This window comes from Pelodiscus sinensis, chromosome 2 (genome assembly GCF_049634645.1).
Source record: "Pelodiscus sinensis isolate JC-2024 chromosome 2, ASM4963464v1, whole genome shotgun sequence".
In the NCBI taxonomy this organism is placed as follows: Eukaryota; Metazoa; Chordata; order Testudines; family Trionychidae; genus Pelodiscus; species Pelodiscus sinensis.
The window spans coordinates 168653567-168665595 of record NC_134712.1 but is presented as its reverse complement, the minus strand read 5'-3'; the positions used below and the strand labels follow the sequence as shown (position 1 = coordinate 168665595).

General features: G+C 43.2%; 1 protein-coding gene across 1 annotated transcript in view; it reads right to left on the bottom strand.

Annotated features, from left to right (window-relative positions):
* The window catches only part of ELMO1 (engulfment and cell motility 1), a 449588-nt gene extending 438012 nt beyond the window's left edge, over positions 1–11576 (bottom strand). Inside the window, exon 1 of the mRNA XM_075921743.1 lies at positions 11319–11576. The gene's annotated coding sequence lies outside the window, so the exon portion shown is untranslated. The remainder of the gene's footprint in view (positions 1–11318) is intronic.
* Between the last annotated feature and the right edge of the window lie 453 nt (positions 11577–12029).

The following is a 12029-nucleotide window of genomic DNA, read 5'->3' as shown; positions in this document are numbered from 1 at the left end:
GGGGGAAAAGCAAAAATAGAAAATTGAGGGGGACAGGGAGTTTAGTATTTTGAGTGCCTACTGGCCGAATAGTATATTGAATTTCATTTCCAGAATGAAGAGATTAGTACTTATGTTTGGGAGTGGAGAGAGGATTTTAAGTAACCTTGGTTTGGCTCAGTATTTGGACATTTGGATAAACTGCTTTTGTAGCTCTGAGCCAATACTTATCAGATTTCAATTTCCAGCTGAAGCCATGACTGTTGCTATGAAAACTAGTATGTGACTGTATTCCAAAAAATAAAAGTGATGGAAAAGATGCTATGGGAATGTAACAAATACATGCAACAGTGTGAAGAGTAAAAGAGTATATCAGCCTATATTATAATAATTTCTCTTTTCCTTTCGGTGAGTGAAGAAGAGAAACACAAGGCAACCCATCACCTTCATACAGTACCGCCTAATCAGAAGACAGAGGATTTTACTATTTATAAACTCCTTTTTTCTATGGAATTTAAAAGCAATACATTTGAGTACATCTCAATATATGGAATAACATTTTAAAGAATGATCTTCAACATGAGATTATAACATTAGTAGGACTGACTTGATTATTTGTATGAATCTAACTTAGAATCCAGCACTCCACAAATCCTGTTCTTTTTTGCTGGTGACACAGAATATTTGTAGACGGAATAAAATTTTTCATTTTAGATACAAAATAAATACCAGAATATCTAGACTGGATCTTCATCATCAAAGCAGTGTCCAACAATAGGTAAGCAGACACTGCCAATTTGAAATCTAATCAGTTTCTTAAAACAAGTTAAGTTGTTTCTGATAAACACATCTCTTCTCCTCACTTCCACATGCACACATACACACACTCAAAATGTCTCTACCAATTTTTGTGAAGGTTTTTACAGTTAAGTTTCAAAATATTTGCATGAAAATTCAAAGCAACATCAGGGAAACCAAATTAGGCCCCAAAACAGTAAACATTTTACAGATGTAGAGTTGCCAGATGGTCTCCCAAAAAATACGCTGCCCCCGTCAGGCTTCTGTGCAATCACAGGCTCCCAGCGCCGATGGCAGCCCCGCCTCCCAGCTGGGACTCCCAGGCTGGGAGGCGGGGCTGCCATCGGCGCTGGGAGCCTGTGATTGCGCAGAAGCCTGGCGGGGGCAGACTCCCAGCCACTCCTCCCGCTCCCGCCAGGCTTCTGCGCAATCACAGGCTCCCAGGGCCGATCGTGACCCCGCCTTCCAGCCACTCCCCCGTCCACGCCAGGCTTCCGCCTGGTGCGCAGCTGGAAAAATCAGAGAATACCGGACATTGCACATGTCCGGTACACTCTGATTTTTTTTAACTGGACAAAAAGCGCAAATATCGGACTGTCCGGCAAAATACTGGACACCTGGCAACCCTATACAGATGTGTAACTTTCTGCATGTGAAAGTGACAAATGGAACTACTCACATGCTTAAGTTTAAGCATATTTGTAAGTAATGGCAGAATCAGGAGGTCTAACTGATTCAACCTGGGAACAGTGAAAGAGACAAAGCATTGTTAAATGTACAGTTGAAAAATCACCTCTAAACACTTTCAGTTATGGTAACCTTAGGCATTACTTGCAAAACTTACTAAAAATTAAGGCTCGCATATGATTTTCATATGGATTGTGTTGCTTTATTTACCTGTTGGAATCATTTGCATTGATTTGCTTTTATCTAACTTGAAAATTTTGGATTGATTTGATAAAAGGGACATTTTGTAAATTTCACAGATTTAAAAATAGGCAGCGAGAATATTTTGTCAATATCTGCAACATCAATAATATGTGTAAAATGAGATCATCTGCCCAATAGAGGCACACATTGATTTTTTGTTTTGTTTTTATTTTTTTAAACAGTTAGAAACAATCACACTTCAGGAATCTAAAGTTTCCTCTTAGAAACACTGGCCAAGTCTCCCTTGTAATTAAAACAAGAATGAGAAGAAAAATTATGATTTAACATGTCTATATTAAAATGACAACTAAAAATGTGATGTATCATTTCACAGACTGTTCTGTACTCTGAATGTCTGTGTAATAATTTGAGCTGTAGATCCTGAAAGTACATAGGCAACTACACATTTGTGAAGTCTGCGGATAATGCAAGAAACATATGAGAGAATCTCTTTCAAATACTTAATAAAGTCAAAGTTACCTAATTTGGGAACTAAAATATCTTCTCAAAAAATGCAAGTGGATTAATTCTAAATAAACGTAAATGATGGCCAAAAAAACTATTTCGAAAGACATATCCAAGCTATACAAGATGCAGCAAATTCTCAATCTAGTAGAAGCAGAACAGAAGATAAAAGAAGAAGCAGAACAGAAGATAAAAGCATATGTAAGGATTTAGCAACCATTTTTGAGGGGGCGGAGGAAACCCAAACAAAATACTTTCTACAATGAAGATGTTCATTTATCAAGTAATATAAAATCCTGCTTCCAGTGATGCAGGTATGGCAGGGGCTCAGGAGGAGAGAATTATAGAAGATTGTGGCTTGTTTTTTGCTTTCATTTTTTCACATCCCCTCCTTCAAAGCACTCCTTAAAAACTCTCCTTTCCTGTGATGCCCACAATAAACTAGACAACAGCTAAGTCATTGGTGCACTGATTCCACACCCTATCACAGTGGTCACCAACCAGTAGATCGGGATCTACCGGTAGATCTTGGAGCCACTGACAGATGATCCTGACTAGTTTGGCCAGAAAGCTTTCAAGTGTTGGCACTTCAGTTGCCCCTCCACCCACTGTCATACTGCTCCTACGCTTTGCCTTGGAGCTGATCCGCTGGGAATCTTCTGGTTGCTGTCTCGTTTGTGGGAGACAGAAGAGGGGTGGCACTTTTGTCAGGGTGTGTGTCCCCCCCCATGTCTGTACCCTCTCTCCACGCAGAGGGGGATGGAGGGAGTTCGGCAATGCAAATCTGTCACTCTCACACACTGTGTGTGTGTCTGTCTCTCTCTCTCACAAACACAAATTGTCCTTCCCTCTCATCTCCCGACCTAACACACATGTGGGGGGTTGTTGTTACTACTTCTACTGCTTGCAAAGTGGGTTATTTGACAGGTCTGTGCATTTCATAATTATCATTTCTCTCTTATGCTTAAATTTAATTCTTGGAGTAGTGAGAATGGGGAACTGTGCAAAGGGGAACTGTGGTCACTAGAAGCTGTGGGCTCAGTGCCTGTTGATGAGGGGCAGCACATGGTGCCATGGAGCCGCTGCTGTACATGCCAGTTGCTTTCAGGAGCAGGGCAGGACCAGGGAAGGAGTAAGCCGCCTTAACCCCATTGCTCCTCCACCCGGAAGCCGTCTCAGTTAAACAGTGCCCAGCCAGAGCCTGCATCCTAAACCCTCATCCCAGTCCTGAACTCTCTTCTGCACCCAACCTCCTGCCCCAGATGTAAGTCCCCCAGCACCCAAACTCCTTCCCAGAGCTTGCACCCTGAAACCCCTTCTGGATCCCAGTCCCCTGCCTTTGACTAAGCCCAGAGCCCCTCTTTCACTCCAAACTCCTTGGCCCATGACCAGAGCCTGCACCCCAGCCCTCTACCCGAGCCTGGTGAAAGGTAGTGAGGATGGAGCGAGCAGGGTGAGGCCTCAGGGAAGAGAGGGAGCAGGGGCAGGCCTTAAAGAAGGGGCAGGAAGGAAGTGGAGGAAGGGTTTTGGGGTTTGAGGTAAATCTTACATTGCACTTACATTGAAAAAGTGATCTTATGGTTAAAAAGATTGGAGACCACTGCCCTATCATATAGACCAATACGGTCTCATTGTTTTGTTGTATACCTCCATCTGCAATCTCCAGTCTTAAACTTGATGTCTACACTTAAAAAGCTACAGAGACAGAGCTGTGGTATTGCAATTGCACCACCGTACTTCTTCAGAGTAGACAATTACACAGTAATGGAATGCTTTTTCCCCATCAGGGTAGTTAATTCACCTTCCCAAGAGGTGATATCAAGGTCAACAGAAGATCCATTAACCTTGCACTGTCTATGTGGGAACTTAACTACCATCACCGGGGGGAGGGAAGATTTTTCACAACCCTGAGCACTGTAATAGCTTGGTTGATCTAATTTTTTAGTGTACACCAGTGGTTTTCAAACTCTCGGATGTAACCCAGCACTGGGTCACAGAATGTAAAGCGCTGGATCGCCTTGCTCAGCACCCTGAGACCCTGGCAGCTGGCTAAAGCTGGGTTACAACTCTCGCTTTGAAAACCACTGGGGAGTCCCTATCTGTTCTGGCACTGTGTGCCCCAGAAGCATCCAGCAAGCCCAGATTCTAGGCAAGCAGGCCATTGGGCTCCATGTGCTTCCCCCACCTTGAGCACCGGCTCCACATTCCCATTGGCGAGATGTATAGTCACAAGGGGTGTGTCTAGACTACATAGCTTCGTCAACAGAGCCGTGTAGATGAGTTTACTAGACATAGCAAAATGAAGCGGCGATTTAAATAATCGTGTTTCATTTACATCAAAATGGCCGTCGCGCTGTACCGCCTATCAGCTGATCCGGCACAGCGGGGCAGTCTAGATGCGCCACGGTCGACAAGGGAAACCTTTGTCAACTGCTCTGATAAACTTTGTTTCATGAGGTATACCGAAGCAGTTGACAAAGGCTTCCCTTGTTGACCGCGGCGCGTCTAGAGTGCCCCGCTGTGCCGGATCAGCTGATCGTCGGTACAGCGCGGTGGCCATTTTGATGTAAATGAAACGCGATTATTTAAATCGCCGCTTCATTTTGCTATGTCTAGTAAACTCATCTACATGGCTCCGTCGACGGAGCCATGTAGTCTAGACACACACAAGGAGTCTACACTAGTATGAGTAACATACACACACACAAAGTATTCTCCATTGCCAACTAGAAAACTCCAAAGGAAATTCATGCACCCACAGTTTGTCTTGCTCACGAGAACTGGACTGAGATTAACTCCTTTTGCATAAGCCACATGACAATTCCAAGTATGACAAGAGCTTCCCATACTTTATATAATTGGCTTATGGATATTAATATGCATGACTCTTAGACGCTTTGGATAAAATATTTCATGTAACCTATCCATTTTAATGTTACAATCTGCTGGATCTGTATATCTTATTTTGGTGCATGTATCATTCTTGTATGTAAAGTTTGAAATATGAAGTATAAAATTGTTCACGGTTTTAAATATGCAAATGAGAGCCATCAACCTTACTGACTGGGTGATCAACTTAACGACTTGTAAATTGCTTGGTTTGCTCTTTAAGTCTAAGCAACAGTTGGTTCCAGGAAGACGTGTGACCATACCACCTAGTACTGGGATACCAGTTTGGCCAGGTAATTTTCCAGGGAAGTGAGGATACAGAACAAAAGACTCCTAGGCAGAGAAAGTCTAAAAACAATGGGAAGCCATCAGACCATTTGTCTTTGTCTGGCAACACTCAAAGGGAGAGCTGGGGATCCAAGTCAGAGTAAAAGATCATATTTTCTCTTGAAAGTGTGCCTAAAACAAGAGCAGGTTTTAGGGTAAGTTTGTAATAAACTTGAATATATTAGAACTAGCTATATGTGTCTTTTTATTTTACTTCTGTAACTTACTTTGATCTGTTTTCACTTGCAACCACAGACATCCTACTGTTTGTCCTTAAATCATTTTTGTTTACTAAAAAGCCCAATGTAAATAATTATTACGTGGGGGGGGGGGGGAACGATCAGTATGTATAATCTCTCATTCATGGATAAAGAGGGCAAACATGCTCACGAGCGTTCTTCGTGTAAAAATTTTACTCTGAGAAAGATGGATTTAATTGGCATTTTGATCCCTTTGGGGGGTTGGTTTTCTAGGTGCTCTGCCCTAGAACGGCATTCTCCCAGCGTTGAAGTGGCTCAATGTCTGCATTGTCCACATGGGTTAGGGTCAACCCAACTCTGTGCCTTGTCTGGGGGAAACCTGAGAATCTGGCCCAGCAGGACAGAGTGGTAGGAGCCCCAGAGAGAAAGAACATGAGTGTCAGTAGCACAATCAAGCACACAGGAAATAAGCACAAAAGGTCTGTGTGACCGCACCCTGTCACTGTTAAGGTAATGGCTAAGAGCGACGTTTCCAAACTTCTCCACACTATATCTTTGCATACAGAGTGCCTCTGGGGCACCTCAGCTTTCAATCACAAATAATTGTACAGACCTCCTTCCTTTCCACTAGCCATCAATTACATCCCTCTTCCCACTACAGCAGTTGTTTACATGGAAAACTGACACCAAGAAATATGAAAGACGTTGTTAGCTGACTTTTGATTTTTAGCTGTTTGGCAGACAGAAGCATGGAAAAGGAGCAAACTGCAAGACCTCCCTCCTTTCCATGGCCCATCAGCTCGTGCGGCACAAATTAATGGCAATCCATACACCAATTTCAGAAAAATCAATACCTTAGTACTAGACATGAACCAGTAAGAGAGGTAAAACATATTACCAATTCCCTGTAGCATTCAGTTCCCAGTTAATACTGTTCTGAACAGCAATTGGATAAAAAGGTGAAATTTAACATGGGGGCTGCCAACCTCTTCATAAATCACCCTTTTATGTCTTGCAACACTTATAGGCAATAGCTTGCCATGGGCACAGAGAGCTGAACTACTCTTTCCACCTTCCCTCTTGTCCCTTCAGACCAGCACTGATGTGAACTGGCAGGGTGGTAAGAAGAAGCTTGCATTGCCCACTGTCTTTTCTGTGGATGAATGGCACACTTCAGTCTCCAAGAGTCTTAAAAATCCATCATCTTTTATAGGAGAGGTTTTTTTTTAATAATGACATATAGCACACAAGAACTTCAGGCAAACAATAAGGTTAACTGACTATAATTCAGAGCTGTGTAAGGGCCAAAGAGACAATTGTGACCATCAGTTCCAAGCTCCTATATAATACAAGCCATAGAATTCCCCTGAGTTAACTTCTGTCTGAACTAGAGCATCTCTTTTAAAAGCATCCAATCTTGATTTAAAAAATTGTCAGTGATGGAGAATCTACCACCACCTCAGTTCTAATGTTTAACTAACTTCACTGGTTTAAAAAAAGAAATTCTCCTACTTCTAGCCTGACTTTGTCAAACTACAGGATCTTCTTGTACCTAGCTCTGCAAGAGTGAAGTGCTCTCTATCATCAAATTTGATAATTGTCAAATTTCTGTTCCCACTCAGATACTTATGGACTGTGATCAAGCCACCCCTTAACCTTCTTTTTTTCCCCTCAGTGTAAATAGATTGAGTCTTTAAATGAGAGATGGGGAACCTAAGGCCCAGGGGCTGGATCCGGCCCAAGGCAATGCTCATGCTGGTGCTCCAGTCCCCCCACTGTCCCTCCACGGGGCTGGAGTACATAAAATCTACCAAAGGCTCTGGAGAGGAATGTCTCCTTCTCGGGGGGATGGGGGGGCGCCTGCCTCAGTGAGGGGCTTCTGCGGTTTGTTTTTGTTTTTTTTAATTTTTTGTTTCTCACTTGTGTGCGGTCTCTGATTGATTTTTCTGTGGGTCAGCGGCCACCAACCCAAAAAAAGGCTCCCTGCCCCTACTATAAATAATATTTTCCAATACTTCAATTATTCTTGTGGCTCTTCTCCAAACCCTTTCCAATTTATCAGCAGCAAAATGCATCATTTGCTTCTGGAGACCTGAATTCGAGTGATAACAGGGTCATAGATTGGGGAGGAAATTGTGTTTCATGACCTCATAATCTCAAATGAATCCTTACCAAAATCACAGAACCACAAGAGACTTTCATGTTATGCTTGCTAATCTATTCAACAAAGGTGAGGCCCAATGTTGGAGTAACTGGAGGTACATACTGCATGACAGCATGGAGGAGGACTGGAAGAGCTGTGTAAGAAAGCTTGCACTAATCACAGTTATGCGTAAGGATGTCAGTCCCTCACTTTCACATGCACTAAATTTGTGTCTTATATTTTACAAAAGAAACAATATTTAAATCAGGCATTATCTGTAACAACATGGAAAATATGAGATCACATCCAAACACCTCTGAAAAGCCTGACCTTCATAGCAAAGAAAATGTGTGAGCTCAAACCTAATATCAAAGATATTTCTATTAAGAGAGTAAACAAAGAGCGGAAGGAAGGGTGGAGCATCAGCACTGTAGATCTGCAATTTGCCACAGAAGGGCATTGCTATAAGGAAGTATCATACATGCAGCAGCATTTCAGTAACAGTTAAACCTCTAGGAGCACTTACTTTTTCTATTATACACTGGTAGAGAGCATGTAACAAGTTGGCAATAAGGGAGGGGAAATCAAGTCCTCTGACAGTACAATGAACTCAATGTAATACACTTAAATGCTAAGAAATGGAATTGAGTAGATCATTGTTGAAGTATTGTTTTGTTTTGTTTTGCATCAATCTATTGCATTTCTAAAAATATTTTCCATATGTAATCTGTAAAATGCATTGTTAAACTAGTTACTTTCAATGATAAAAATACAGTTGCTCTATCAATGAGTAAAAGAGTCCACCTAGCTAGTCATCAAAATCCATTCAGCTTTAATTCCATTATATTTTTCTAGTGTAATTCAACAACTTCTGGAAAATTCAAAAATCAAGAGAGTAGAAAAAATCCTCAATTTATTTTCTACTTCTTATCAAAGAAACTCAGCCAGCAACACTCTTCCCTAAACTGCAATTTACAGAGAAGACATAAAATGTATAATGCTACATTGTGATCCTCAATAGGATTACAAAAAATGATTAGCCCATTTAAATGTATAGCTTCACTGCCTACAGAAACTGACAGTTACACAGATCTCTAGATTACTAAATCAAATCAGATAGTCAAAGATCTACATGAACTGCTATATCTGCCAAAAGTATCTATTTAATACAGTTAATGCAGCATCGCGATGCTAATCTTTATTACCCAACACACACAAGTAAATTTTAAAAGTTGCTGCAAGATGATTTAATCACTCCCTAAAATTTGTGTTGTCATATGTGCTTCCTTAATGCTACACCACAGTGAGGTTTACCAGTAAATTACCACTAGTTCTTTCTCCTTACTACCTATGTACTACTACACAGTCAGATTACAGCTATTAAATATATCACTAGAATTAAATAGTTCTTTTTCCATTATGGAACTGGCTGGCTTGGAAAACAGAATAGTTTTGATGCACAGACAATTTGAACTCAAGGTTGAGCATGAAAAGAGCCAGGAAAAATGCAGGTATTTTTCTGCATTTGAGAAATAGTCAGCATAGGTTGAGCTACTTAGGAGGCATGTCACTAAAGAAGCCAGTTAGCAATAAACACTGAATGATCTCTAACATGTAGAAAGAGCATGGTCTGGTACCCCATTCACTGATGAGCTAGTCAATCCAATTGCCTAGCCCACATCCCACTTTGAGTAATAAAGGATTTTGTTGTAGTCATCCTTAACTTTTCCCTTCATAAGATTTTAATAAGGGACAGTGCAACAGCCTAAGCTCAAAGTCTAAAGAAAAACTAGATACTTGTAAAGGTATTTCAAATGTATGTATTTACACCACAAATGAGGTTCAAATTATAGACAATATTGTCTATATTAAAGAAGTTAGCACATTATACAGTTCTGGCACCATTATCTTCTTTGGCTCTGTCTTCTCCATGTTTGTCCTACATTTTACCCTTGACAAGTTAAGAGGAAGGCTTACAAAATAATAAAATATGGCTCTTCCCAAATGTACTCAGCTATTTTTCCGAAACTTTGAAATTTATTTTCTATATTCTCAAGAGTGAGCTGGACAGTTGTGTTAATTCTGCAAGGGAAAGATAATCAACATAAACTGCAAGGGCTTTAAGCCAAAAAAACGGAACACTCCACTTCTTAGATTTCATACCCACTTGGTTTAAGGGGTTGTGCACCATGGTTATGCATAATTTCCACCCACATTCCAGCACAATAATTTTATATGAAAATGCATCCTCAGATTATTTGTATAACTATGGGTACAAATCTTAGAAAAGGCAACCCCTTACTGAGAGCTCTTTTACAACTGACTAAAAGTTCTTGGCAAAGAGAGAAGGCATGAACTCAGAAGGTGACTAACTGCAATGAACTAAGGGGCTGGCCTAGATGCAGAGTTGCATTGCTTTAATTTAAGATGTCTTTTTAAACTAATTTGATAATCCCTGCAAGATGCTGTACTGTAGTTCTTAACTGTGTTTCAATCAACCTTATTTCAATGTATCTTGTACATTTTAGAAACAGATATAAATTAAACCAAAATAAGCCATTCTTAAACAGAAAAAAAGAGCATCCATGCTACTATCAGCAGTTACTAAACCAGAACAAGTTTGTATGCAGAGAACCCTTACTCTTTAGGCTTCAAATCTATGATTGGGTTGGAGGAGAAAGGAGAGCAAGGACCTTTAGTTCAACCACCTTCCACCAACATATTAAAAGAGTCTCTCAAATCTTCAGGATGATCCCCCCCAATGCATTAGACACACGTGCCCAAGTGACACACAACTACCCACTGCTCTGCAGACAGCCTGCTTTTGCCTGAGTGCATTTGCAGAGGACACGCAAATTGCTAACGCAGATGTTCCCAACCCACTTTATGAGGTCAACCGTCTCTGAGACCAAGTTGCCACGGCCCAGCACTTTGGAACAAGAGGAGCAGCAGAGAGGGATCTGCGGGCGGCTGGAGAGACATCAACCCCCCCAGCACTCAATTACAAACACAGCGCCCAGCCCTGAACTCCTCTTTCGGGGTGTGACTGGGAGGGGGAGGCCTGGGGCAGGGGGTGAGGGGCGGAGCAGAGCCGGGGCAGAGGGAGCAGGCGGTGTCACGGGGGCGCGAGTGAAAGGGCGGGTCGGGGAGGTGAACGAGCCCCCCCCCCACACACACACACACACACACACACGCGCGCGCGCGCAGCTGCCGGGCCCGGGGCTGTAGCCGCAAAGCAGCCGCCCCGCGCCCTGACCCGGAGCAGCCGGGCGCGCTGACAAGCACGCGGGAGGGCGGCCGCGTTTCCTCTTCCTCAGCGCCGATGTCAGGCAGCCGCTTCCCCCCTGCCCCGGCCGCGCTCCACCCGCCGCCGCCTCCTCCCCTGCGGGGCCGGGCAGCCCCCGGGACGCGTCTCCCTCCTCCCCAGCCGCGGCCAGGTGCGGGCTCTGCTCCCGCCGCCGGCATCCTCCCCCAGCGCCGCCCCCGCTGCCCTCAGCATCCCCCGCGCGGGAACCTGCCGCGCCCCACCTCAGCCCCCCGCAGCGGCGCCTCTCCCCGCAGACCTGCCCCAAGCGAGAGGCGAGTACCTTACAAAACCCGGCTCCACCGTCAGCGGCCGCCAAGTGCAGAGCGGCGCCGGGGGCAAGTTTGCTGCCCTGCTGCAACCAGCGCCTGGCAACTCCGTGGTTTCTTTTCCCCGGCCCGCGCCTCTCCCACCATTGAAGTTGAGCTTTTGACCGCTGCTGTTTTGGTATTTCTGACTCTATCCCATCATCAGACTCAAACACACACACACACTGCTGCTGCTGCTGCTGTTGCTGCTGCTCTCACTTCCTCTTCCTTCCTCCTGCTGGCCACACACCCAATTTGCATCTGCAAGAAGCCCCAAGATAATCTGCGAAGTATCTCTGAAGGAATGCTGAGTAGTTACCAGCACCTGCAAAATGCAGGACGCACCGTTGTGCGTTGTGCGCATCTTTCATGCTCTTTCTGTAATCTTTGGGGTTTTACAATCTACATGGCATGCTGTGATCATGTTTCTTCCCACGATCTCCATTTTGTACATCCCCTTTTAAAAATCACTAAAATGTACAGAATTTTGAAAAAGAAACCTCAGTACTTTTGCTCTAACAATCTTAAGAGATTTTTCATTGGCTGCAGTGAATGATTTTGCAACAGCACCCTTTTAGCTGTTTCTACATAGAACATAATTTTCACTTAAAAAAGGATAAGCAGCATTCAGGTGATCCTGCTACTTAGCACAAACTCTTACAGCATGAGCCGCAGGAGAAATCATC